The sequence below is a fragment of the Homarus americanus genome, unplaced genomic scaffold, assembly GCF_018991925.1.
Source record: "Homarus americanus isolate GMGI-L3 unplaced genomic scaffold, GMGI_Hamer_2.0 scaffold30535, whole genome shotgun sequence".
Taxonomy (NCBI): domain Eukaryota; kingdom Metazoa; phylum Arthropoda; class Malacostraca; order Decapoda; family Nephropidae; genus Homarus; species Homarus americanus.
The window spans coordinates 1,422,004-1,434,991 of NW_024732440.1; the positions used below are offsets into that span (position 1 = coordinate 1,422,004).

At 39.2% G+C, this 12,988-nt stretch overlaps 1 non-coding gene across 1 annotated transcript; it reads right to left on the reverse strand.

Annotated features, from left to right (window-relative positions):
* Nucleotides 1–1,810: 1,810 nt before the first annotated feature.
* On the reverse strand, nt 1,811–1,883 carry Trnak-cuu. The gene has a single exon. It is a non-coding gene; the product is annotated as a tRNA-Lys (tRNA).
* Nucleotides 1,884–12,988: the final 11,105 nt, after the last annotated feature.

Consider the following 12,988-nt stretch of genomic DNA (forward strand, 5'->3'; position numbering starts at 1 on the left):
AAATGGCCACACTACCTCACTGCATTCTCCTCTCTTACTTCTAAATGGCCACACTACCTCACTGCATTCTCCTCCCTTACTTCGAAATGGCCACACTACCTTACTGTATTCTCCTCCCTTACTTCTAAATGGCCACACTACCTAAATGCATTCTCCCCTCTTACTTCTAGGCCAGCCCACACTACCTTACTGCATTCTCTCCTCCCTTACTTCCTAAATAGCTTTTTCTGTACTGCATTCTCCTCTCTTGCTTCTAAATGGCCCACACACTACCTCACTGTATTCTCACTCCTTTACTTCTAAATGGCCACACTACCTCACTGCATTCTCCTCTCTTGCTTCCTAGTATTTTTACTAACCTTACTGCATTCTCCTCTTCCTTCCTAAATGGCCACACTACCTTGCATTCTCCTCTCTCTTCACTTCTAAATGGCCACACTACCTTACTGTATTCTCCTCCTTACTTCTAAATAGCCACACTAACCTGCATTCTCCTCTCTTGCTTCCTAAATACAGCCACACTACCTCCTGCATTCTCCTCTCTTACTTCTAGTGACACACTACCTCCCTGCATTCTCCTCCTTCACTTCTAAATAGCCCCACACTACCTTGCTGTATTCTCTCCTTAACTTCTAAGTAAGCCACACTACCTTACTGCATTCTCCTCTCTCTTACTTCTAAATAGCCACACTACATGCCTGCATTCTCCTCTCTTACTTCTAAATGGCCACACTACCTTACTGCATTCTCTCCCCTTACTCGACCAATGCTCACGGTTCTCTATCATCACAGTCTGACTAATTCCTCTCTTCTCAGTCTTGATGTTTGAGGGTGGTAAGAACAAGTCCCCCATAGGCATGATGTACCATTAGGGGCCATTAGCGACCATTAAGGACCATTAAGGACCATTAGGGAGTGTAGGGATGCAGTGAAATGTATATTAAGCCAAAGGTAAGAAAAAAACAGAGTGGACGTTACTTGATGTCTCTAACTTTATCGACAATCACACTCTCCCCAGTTATTAATATTATCAGTTCTTCCTATGTTTTTTCACTTGGCCATTTTCACTTCTCCTAAAACGTTCACTACCAAAAAACATCTGAATTCATTTAAACCTTCCAGCTTCTCTTGTTTATGACATAACGCCAAGCCGATAACATTTTGCATTCGTCCGCCGTAACTTCACTACTTTTAATACTTCATTTTAATAGCTTTCTCGTGTATACTTCCCAAGGGTGTACCGCTGTCACTCTACTCTATCCTGTCTCACACACTCAGCTGGCAGCACAGAATCATCCGCTTATAGTAGGTGAGACGGTTTATGCTGTGTCACCGTGACTCAGCTGTATTTTACTGTTAGTTATTTTCGCTTTTATTTCTCGTATTACTTTGGGTGGTTTTACACATATCTGATAATCTCACATCCCTGACACACTCACATTTCACACTACTCTCTCATTACCACCATTAATTCTCTCTCTCTCTCTCTCTCTCTCTCTCTCTCTCTCTCTCTCATAATAATGGTTGCCCCTCATCTAACAAGGATGGCCGGCTCCAGGGCCACCTAGGCGTGAATTTGTTTAAGGTGTAGAAGCTGTCGCCAACACAACAACCACACCCTGAGTTAACGAGCTGCATGACTCAGTGTCAAGCAATAGTCCGAGAAGATCGGACAACTAGCCAACTGCATTGGCTAACCATTACCCCGGAATACGATACGCACATCGATTAACATCCAGGTCCCCAATCACTGCTGGGTAGACAGAGGCAAATGGCGTAAAGAAACACCACAGGTCGCCTCTAAATGTTTCGCCCAACGTGGGGCTCGAACCCACGACCTCGCGATTAAGAGTCTCGTGCTCTATTAACTGAGCTACCCGGGCTCTCACACACACACACACACACACACACACACACACACACACAAAACCATCATAAAACTCATAGCAACATTCAATGTAGTTCCCAGTAACCTTTACATAGTTCACCACTCGTTAGGGTTTACCCCATTCACCTTACGTCACCTAAAACTCTTACTGTTGAGCATATCAATCTCTCTCTCTCTCTCTCTCTCTTCGTGACTTCACCCCTGGCAGAGGCTCCATGTTCGACTTCGCAAAGATGTAATATATAAGGAGTTAAGTCATCGTACTCAAGGGGTTAAGTCATCTTACTCAAGGGTTGTCATCGTACTCAAGGGGTTAAGTCATCGTACTCAAGGGTTAAGTCATCATATAAGGGGTTAAGTCATCGTACTCAAGGGGCTGGGGTCATCGTACTCAGGGGTTAATCATCCTTACTCAAGGGTTCGTACTCAAGGGGTTATCATCGTACTCAAGGTTAAGTCACCTTACTCAAGGTTGTCATCGTACTCAAGGGTTAAGTCATCATACTCAAGGGTTGGTCATCACTCAGGTTAGTCATCGTACTCAAGGGTTAATTGTCATCGTACTCAAGGGTTAGAGTCATCGTACTCAAGGGGTTGTCATCGTACTCAGGGTTGTCATCGTACTCAGGGTTCATCGTATAGGGTTAAGTCATCATACTCAAGGGGTTAAGTGTCATACTCAGTCATGCCTCAAAGGTTGTCATCATGCTCAAGGGGTTAGTCATCGTACTCAGGGTTGTCATATACTCCAAGGGCCTATTTAGTCATCGTACTCAAGGGTTTCATCATACTCAAAGGGTTAAGTCATCGTACTCAAGGGGTTAAATATCATGTACTCAAGTTGTCATCGTACTCAGGGTTGTCATCATTACTCAAGGGGTTAGTCATCATACTCAAGGGGTTAGTCATCGTACTCAAGGGTTAAGTCATCGTACTCCAGAGTTGTCATCATACTCAAGGGGTTAAGTCATCGTACTCAAGGGGTTAAGTCATCGTACTCAAGGGGTTAAGTCATCGTACCCAAGGGTTGTCATCATACTCAAGGGGTTAAGTCATCGTACTCAAGGGGTTAAGTCGTCGTACTCAAGGGGTTAAGTCATTATCAAGCATATGGGGGCATGAACAGTAATAATTCTCGATCTTGAATCTGAAAGCAATTGAATAAGTTTTCGTGTCCAATAGTTCAAGTTTAAGGTCTCGAAAATTAGTGCCTGACTTTCTTGATTTTGTTATTGATTTCAAGTGATTTATTGTTAAAACTGTGTGTAAAATAACATATAATTCAACATTATTTTTCTCGTGAACTTAAAAATAAATTCAGACGGACGTGAATATTTGAATAGTTTGGATCCCGACGACAAAACAGCGCCTTAACACAACACGGAAATAAAAAGAGGCAGGAATTTCTTCAAGACTATTTTCGGTTCACATAAAAAAAAAAAAATAATAATGGTAATAACATTAATGATAAACTGTTGATTATTTTATCATTTACGAACAAGAATTAACAAACACCAAATACCCTGTCAAAAAAAAAGGAGAATTTGTTTGGTATATTATCAAGAGAGACAGAGAGAGAGAGAGAGAGAGACGGAGGTGGCGTGGCGCAGGCGTGATGATGGCTAGTGGAGAGAAGCAGTGGTAGGGGCGGAGGAGGAGCCGCCTGGCCTGCCTGCTAGTGATCACCAGACCGTCGTTGGGAGAGTGTGTGTGTACGCTTGCTCTCCTCCCCTCCCCCTGCTCTCTCTCTCTCTCTCCTCCTCCCTCCCCCTGACCTACTATATGCTGCCATAGTGCGCGAGTTTACCGTTAAACACGCTTTTCGCATTTAGAAATTTACGGTAATGAACAGTGAGCTAATTACCCTGTGATGCTCCACCTGGTGTTGATTTGTATCTGAATAAATAAAGATACACTTGATAACTGAAGAACAAAATCACAGAAAGTTAATATTTTAGTTATTAATTACAAGAAAAAAGTTATATATCACAGATGTACTGAAAACCATTGCTGATGATTTTATTGAAGGATTATGAGATGAAGTTGATCGTGTTAATCCCTGTATATGAAAAGGGTGTGTTGTAGTTGACAGTAATCCAACGGGATGACTTAACGAGAGTGTTAGAAGGTTAATGAAGGGTGACTATAGAGGGTTAATGCCTTGTGTGAGGTGTTGGTTAACGTTCAATTATCGTAATGCATTTTTAGAGGCTGTGATCTGGTTATTATTGTTATTATAAATTATTAATAAATATTAGTATTATTTTTATTTTTTCATTTTATTATTATTATTATTATTATTATTATTATTATTATTATTACTATTATTATTATTATTATTATTATTATTATTATTATTACTTTTGTTTTCTTTTGTTATTAATATCACCAGATTTTTTCCAAGAACCTCATATCTCTCTCTCTCTCTCTCTCTCTCTCTCTCTCTCTCTCTCTCTCTCACATATTGCACATTTTCTGCCTCTCCATTATTCATATATTCTTTATACTCTTTCAATACTTTTCGTAGTTTAAAACCTTCAATATTTCCGCTATGTTACAACTCTCGCCTTTTATTCAATTTCTCTTTTACCGTCACCGTCTCATTAAACACCTAACACATAAATTCTCCACATATTACAATTATTATTTATGTTCTAATTTGAATCTTTATTAATTTACTTTATTTATCATCTTTTTTTGTTATTGAGAATTTGCTTTTAACTTATGATTCTATTGTTAAAATTCATCTCTATATATTTATTAGTTGTTTTAGTTTACGTTCTTACCATTGGTGAAACTTAGTGGGTATTAAAGCCACAATTACGTTTGGTGGTATAATACAGACGGCAGATATTCGTCTTGGCGTTGTACAAGGTAAGTAAGTACATGTTGTTGTGTTTACCTGCCTAGTGCCATATAGCGCCTCTTTGTGCCATCTGGTGCAGCACGGTACAGCCTGATGCAGCACGGTACAGCCTGGTGCAGCACGGTACAGCCTGGTGCAGCACGGTACAGCCTGGTGCAGCACGGTACAGCCTGATGCAGCACGGTACAGCCTGGTGCAGCACGGTACAGCCTGGTGCAGCACAGCCTGGTGCAGCTGATCGAGGAGAAAGGGGATGGAAAAAAATTGTAACCTGGATTTATTGAGGGATGATGTGTGTGTGTGTGTGTGTGTGTGTGTGTGTGTGTGTGTGTGTGTGTGTGCGTGTGTGTGTGTGTGTGTGTGTTGGAGTTGTGAATGCTTCAACTAGTCACAATGTTGGAGTATCGAACCGTATCAACTGACTAGAGTGTTGGAGTGTTGGAGTGTTGGAGTGTATTGAGTTATTAATGTTGGTGAAAGGATGACGAAACTCGATGAAGGAGACAGAGAGAGAGATAGTGAGAGACAGGGAGAGTGAGAGACAGTGTGAGTGGTAGAGATAAAGTGAAATAAAGAGTAGAAGTAGACAAAGACGAGGATAACTGTCTAAAGAATAACAAAAACAAAGGAGCAGGAAAATGGAATAAACAAGGGAATAATGAGAAACACCAATAATAAGAGAAGTGAGAGATAAACCAAGAGAATTGATGAGAAGTATAGATAACAATGTAGGGGAAAGATAAAGAAGGAGAAGCATAACTGATAATAATGGTAGTGATAGGAAAGATGATAATAATAATAATAATAATAATAATAATAATAATAATAATAATAATAATGATAGTAATAAGAAAGATAAAACATACACCAGGTAAAGATAATTAACACAGGTATTAATTAAAGGTAAACAGACGTATATCTTCACTACTGAGACCATATTACTAATGCTCTAATATATATCACTATATTCTACAACAACCTAAGGTATTTAATTATGTATGTCAGGTTCGTAAATAAACTAAGTCATCGAGAAGTAAATCTGGTTGAGAGACGGATTAAAGGTTATTAATTAATTTAGTATATGAGAGAACAAATTTAATTCAAGTTTTATGTAAGAAAATGAACTTGTGTTATTTATTATGTAAAACAAAAAGTTTATGTCGAGTATTATGTAAAAAAAACGTTTATCTCACGAATTAAACATAAAAAAAGTTTAATTTTCGTATGATAAAAAAACTAAACTTTTACGTCTCGTATTATGAAAAAAATAAACTTTTAACATCACCAATACGTAAAAAAAAAAAAACTTTCAACTCATCTGCCGTGAAATAAAAAACTCAATCTTGTGAACTTTGTAAAAAAAAAATTACAATCCTATATAAGAGAACTTCGAACTTAAACACATCAAAAAGAACTTCCACTTCATGTACGGTTAAAACTAAGCTTATAACTCTTGAACTTACTGAATATTTAATAGAGAACTTGTAGACTCTTGTAATACATAGGAAAATTAACTTCTGGCGGATGCAATATGTAAAACTAAAGTCCTACCCATGCATTATGTAACAGAGAGAGAGAGAGAGAATGGAGAGATAGAGTGAGAGAGATAGAGTGAGAGAGATAGAAATTGAGAGAGAGCGAGAGACAGTAAGAATGGTAGATATTGAGAGAGAGTGAGTGAGTGAGACAGCGAGAGTAAGAGACGGAGTGGTAGAGATAGTGAGAATGAGAGAGAGAGAGAGATATTGAGAGATAGAATGTGGGGGATTGAGAGACAAAGAGAGAGTGAGAGAGACAGCGACAAAGACAACGAGATTGAGAGTGTGTCATGGTGATATTGAGAGAGACATTCAGATATAGAATGGGGGAGAGAGAGATAGAGAAAGAGAGATAGAGAAAGCACACCCAGAGAACCAGAACACGCTCACGGGTCTTGTGTTCAGTGGTTGAATGTGGGTGCGCCAAGTCCGTAGACTTGCTAGATTTGTTTTTAAGGGCACGCCTGGCGCTAGGCGTGGGCGATTAAACCCCAAGGCGGAAGCGCGGATCTGGTTACCCTCGTGTCGGGGAGACAGTCAGCGGGCACCGAACTCGCAGCAACCGATGGATGTATATTTCCGACCCTCGTAGAGGAGTGGCGGCGACAAGTTCATATGGCTGCCGCCGCCGCAATACGCGTTCAACTTGCCGATGTATCTGGTGTTCTTGCGGTTCACATACCGACACGCAGTTTGCTGCGACAAACAGACTCTTATTCACACCTGACTTTAAGCTGGTCTACACACCTGGTCTTAATAGTAAAGTGGTCTACACACCTGGTCTTAATAGTAAAGTGGTCTACACATCTGATCTTAATAGTAAAGTGGTCTACACACCTGGTCTTAATAGTAAAGTGGTCTACACACCTGGTCTTAATAGTAAATTGGTCTACACACCTGGTCTTAATAGTAAAGTGGTCTACACACCTGGTCTTAATAGTAAAGTGGTCTACACACCTGATCTTAATAGTAAAGTGGTCTACACACCTGATCTTAATAGTAAAGTGGTCTACACACCTGATCTTAATAGTAAAGTGGTCTACACACCTGATCTTAATAGTAAAGTGGTCTACACACCTGATCTTAATAGTAAACTGGTCTACACACCTGGTCTTAATAGTAAAGTGGTCTACACACCTGGTCTTAATAGTAAAGTGGTCTACACACCTGATCTTAATAGTAAAGTGGTCTACACACCTGGTCTTAATAGTAAAGTGGTCTACACACCTGGGTCTACACACCTGGTCTTAATAGTAAAGTGGTCTACACACCTGATCTTAATAGTAAAGTGGTCTACACACCTGGTCTTAACAGTAAAGTGGTCTACACACCTGGTCTTAATTGCATAGTAAACTGATTTTATATTCTTAGAGAACAAATCATACCGTCAAGGGAACTATTAAAATATGAAGTGAATAACGAATTTTAATGGACAGACAGACAGACAGACACACAGACAGACACAGACAGACAGACAGACACAGACAGACAGACACAGACAGACAGACACCACGATAACAGTCATCGCTTTCTGTCTCATAAGAAAGAAAATAACAGAGATTATAAAAAAATAATAATAATAATATAAACAAGTTAAAAATAAATAAATAATAAGACTAAACGAAAAAGACAAAAAACAAAATCGAGGATAAATAAGGTAAATGGTAAAGGTGGAAATAAGAGAAGAGAAGAGAGGAGAGAAAACTTTATTGGAGCACAGATGGAAAGGAGAAGCCGGAGAGGTGTAAAGGAGAGGTGGAAATGGTGGAGGAAGAGATAAAGGGGGGGTGAGAGAAGTGATAAAGAAGAGAGAATGGTGAGAGAGATGCCAACAATGACCTCAGGAAGTGTAGCTCTGAGACACGACGAAGGAGGAGGAGGAAGAGGAAGAGGAGGGGGAGGAGGAATATTAAAGAGACTGAGAAAGAAAGAGGAAAGGGGAATAAAGAAACAAGAAGACGAAACTAATGAAGAAAATGACAAAAGGGAAGAGGGAAGGAGAGGAAAATGGCAAAGTGCATAGAGTAGAAGTGAATGATAGAAGAAGGAAGGAAGGAAGAGGAAAAAGAAGAAATATAAAGAAATCAGAAAAAAAGTAACAAAGAGAATAAGAGTAACAAAAACTACAAGAAAAAAAGACATAAATCTAAAATGAAAACACAAAAAAGTGATAATCTAACATATATCCAAAACCCACTTTCCATGTAACGAAAGACAAGACACATAGAAGGAATAGGAGAAGGAGTGATAATAATAAAAAAAACATAAATAAAGATAATAATATACCACTAAACAGGTTAAAACGAGAGAAAATAAAACACAAACACAGTTGATACAAACTTCTCAACCAGGAAGAATTAAGTTGAGAATTGTAAGAAAATTTTAACACCAGATGACACTCTGAAACAAAAACAAAGGAATCGTGTTGCTGACTGGCGGGGGGTGGAGGGAGGGGGAGAGGGGGAAGGGAGGAAAGGAGGGGGAGGGAGAGGGAGGGGAGAGGGGGGTGGAAGCAAACTTTTTCATATAACTTACAAAGTGAAATGAAATAGTGTTGTCAGCCTCAAGAAAGTGGAATATTAAAGAAAACTGAAAGATAAGAGAGGGAGAGAGAGAAACAGAGAGAGAGACACACAGAGAGAAAGGGGGAGTGAAAGAAAGAAAGAAAGTGAAAAAGGGTGAAAAAAACGAAAGAGAGAGAGAGAATGTTAAAAAAAGAAAAATCGTAAAAGAAAGAGAGGCAGAAAAATAACAATGTTTGATTTATCTTTCTTTTATTTCATCTCTTGTACGATTTTACGATGGTTCCTGGAGGAGAGAAGTGAGAGAGAACTGAGAGATATTGAGAAGGTCGGGAGAACTGAGAAAGATGGTGAGAGAGAAACTGAGGTATATGAGAGAAAAAGAGAGAGAGATAAGGAGAAAGGAAAAAAAGAGAGAAAGAGAAAAAGAAGGGAGAAAGGGAGAGAAAAGGGAGAATGGGAGAGAAAATGAGTGAGAAATAGAGGGAGAAAAAACATAGACGTCAAAGGATCAAATATTTCGTGTCAGCTGTGAGAGAAGTGAGAGAGGAGGGAAGTGAGAGAGGAGGGAAGTGAGAGAGGAGAGAAGTGAGAGAGGAGGGAAGTGAGAGAGGAGGGAAGTGAGAGAGGAGGGAAGTGAGAGAGGAGGGAAGTGAAGGAGAGGGAGGAAGAGAGAGGAGGGAAGTGAGAAGGGAGGAAGTGAGAGGAGGGAAGTGAGAGAGGAGGGAAGTGAGAGAGGAGAGAAGTGAGAGAGGTAGGGAAGTGAGAGAGGAGGGAAGTGAGAGAGGAGAGAAGTGAGAAAGGGGGGAGAGAAGGAGATCGTTAGAAAGAGAAATATGTAATAAAGACAAGATCTAGAAGAAATCTTGGATAACTTATACGATTTTATTATCTCCAATTTTATTCAGATTCGTGAAACTTGATAAACGAAAAACAGACGAAGAAAGAAACTAAGAAGAGGTAATAAAGAGATGAATGAGAGAATTAAGATAACTACTGGGGATAATAATGAGACAAATATACAAAAATAAGGTGATTGGAGGAAAAAGGTGAATAAAATTATGAAGGTAGAGGAGAAGGAGATCAGGTGGGTAGAACAGGTGAGATAGGACAGGTGAGGGAGGACAGGTGAGGGAGGACAGGTGAGGGAGGACAGGTGAGGGAGGAGAAGAAGAGAAGAAAAGAAGAAAACAAAGTGAATACATAGAAAAAAGAAATGAGAAATAGAAGAAGATAATAGTAATAATAATAATAATAATAATAATAATAATAATAATAATAATAATAATAATAATAATAATAACCCCAAAATTACTGAAAAAATACAACCACAAAACATTTAAAAATTTACACCAAACAAAAAAAAAAGGACAAATATTAAACAACAACACATTTTGACATTGGGTGTAGGGGGTGGAATTGAATTGTTAATAAAAACTTTGAATACAAAAATGGAAAAGTCACAGAGAGCAATTTGTCTATGAATAGTAATTGTCCACACAGTAATTGAGGAAAACGGGAAGGATGGTCTTGCGCCTTGTTGTATGAGGTATATTGTAACTCCTGGAATACATAAGTCAACAAAGTCATTCCTTACAGCCCCTCAAAAAAATAAAAAATAAAATTCCAGGTTTTTGGTGGATTTTCACGAAATAAATGGTGATATTGCCAAGTTGAGTGGTGTTGTTACCGTTACCACCCCTCACTCTTACACCATTCTCACCAATTTATCACTGGATGGTTTTGTTCCAAGTCTTTTTAGTATCAATAACTGTTTCACACACAATCTTTTCTTTTCTCTCTGTCTCCCCTGTTCTGTTCTTGCTTCTCCTTCTCCTCCTCTTCGCTTTACTCTTCTTACGTTTGTTCTTCCACCTCCTGCTTCTACCATTCCTTCTCCTTTTCCACTTCCTCCTTATTCCTGTTCCTTGTCTCACTCTTCTTCTTCCTCTTCTTCCTCCTCCTCTTCTTCCTCATTTGACTCTTCTTCTTCTTCCTCCTCCTCATCATCCTTTTTTCACTCTCCTCTTCCTCCTCCTCTTTTCACTCTTCTTCCTCCTTCTCCACTTCTTCCTCCTCCCCTTCATCCTCTTCTTTCTCCTCTCTCTCATTATTGTCTACCACACTTTTATCCTCTCCTTCTCTTTCTCTTGTTTTTATGTTCACATTAATCTGTCATATTTCACTTCCTCCTTTATTTTTCTTCTTCTTCATTGCTTTATTCAATTTGTCTTCACCATTATCTCAATAACCTTCACCTGTCAGCTAATTACTTGTTTGTTTCTCAGTTTTTCTTATTCGTTCATATTTTCTTTACAGTCTTCACATCTTATCTCTCTCTATCTTCTATTTACAAACATCTCTTATCTCTTTCTCTTCATTTATTTACAGTCTTATCTTCTCTATCTTTTCCTATAACATGTACAAAGGGTATAGATACTTTTTTTGTTTCCTCATGAACTTCCAAGTAATACCTCAAGAATGTGTTAGTTTAAGCTGGTCCTTCTCACCTTAGGTTATGTTCATGATAAATAATGATAAATAATAATATTTCTCTTTCACACATAATTTCTATTAAGGTGTCATGCTAAGAAACCCAGTATACCATGAAGTTCTTTTTTTTTAAGCTTGTCTGGGTGGTGTGGAGTGTGGAGGCGTGTGGGGGTGTGGAGGCGTGTGGAGTGGGGTGTGTGGGGGGTGTGGGGGTGTGTGTGTGTGTGTGTGTGTTTCTCTACCATTACAATTACTATAACACACACACACACATACACACTACTTCCCCCCACACCCACTACTCACCCCACACACACATACACCCCCTCCCCCCACACCCACACACAGCCTTACAACTCCACATCTCCCTCAACAACTCCCAAACTTAACACGACACTGGAGTACAATAAGCTCTAACACCTGCCAACTCCACCTACCTTATACTCCCGGCATTATCTTCCTCCTGTACTGAATAACGCAAATTACAGTACAGTTTATTACTCAGGTCTTCTCATTGTTCCTACACCGTCCTCTCTCTCTCTCTCTCTCTCTCTCTCTCTCTCTCATTAATCCCAGAGAGAACTTTGAGTACAGAAGTTTGGCTGTATCTGTCTGTCGTATCTGTCTGTTGTGTCTGTCTGTCATGTCTGTCTGTAATACTGTTTTTTATGTCTGTTTGTCATGTGTGTGTGTGTGTGTGTGTGTTTGTTTTTGTGTTTGTCTGTCAGTTGTGTCAGTTGTGTTGCCTTGAATTATTAATCCATTATAAGCTGTTAAAACACCCATTACCATACCAGACAGACAGACAGACAGATAACATTAGTAAGAAGGGCGTTTACCTATACCTGTAATTAGTAGTTTTACCTTTAACATTATGCATTCTCTATCAAACATTCCCCCATTCCTATATTCTTTTCTAAAATATATTCCTCACTTCACTCTTTCAACATAATTCTAAATTCCTGTTTTCATTCCTGACTAAATTACCGAGTCATCAATCCTGCGACTTTATTCCTACAGCGTCTTAGTTTCTTCCTCTAATTGTCTAACTACTTTTTTTTCCTCCTAGTGTTACCTTAATTTAAACTCGAGACTCTCTTGTTAATTGAGAGACTCTCTCTCTCTCTCTCTCTCTCTCTCTCTCTCTCTCTCTCTCACACACACACAACACTCCCCTCCCACAAACACCATAACCTCTAAAAAAAAACAAAAGCGAGTTACTACAATAAGTTTCGATCCTTTTCGTGCCTCTTGTCAATACCTCTTTTGTTTTTCCGTGTGTCTTATATTCCCCTGTCGTTTATAGTTTACATATCCCTTATACTGACCAGACCAGGTAAGGGGTATGTCAGAGGCTTCAGTGGCTTTGAAAAGTAGTGTAAACATTGAGAACTGGAGTGGATAAATAGATGAAGGGAGGGAGAGAGAGAGAGAGAGAGAGAGAGAGAGAGAGAGATAAAAGAGACAGAGAATGAGACAAGTAGAGAGAGAGAGAGAGAGAACGAGAGATAGGAGAAATAATCACCATCGGTACACAGAGATATATATCACCCAGTATATCATGAACGCTAGACTTGTGATGCTCTTTTTAAACGCTTCAGTTAGACGAGGAAACTTTTTAATTACACTCAATGCTTTTGTTTATCGTCGCCCCCAGTGTGAATCTGTTTTTTTTTTGTTT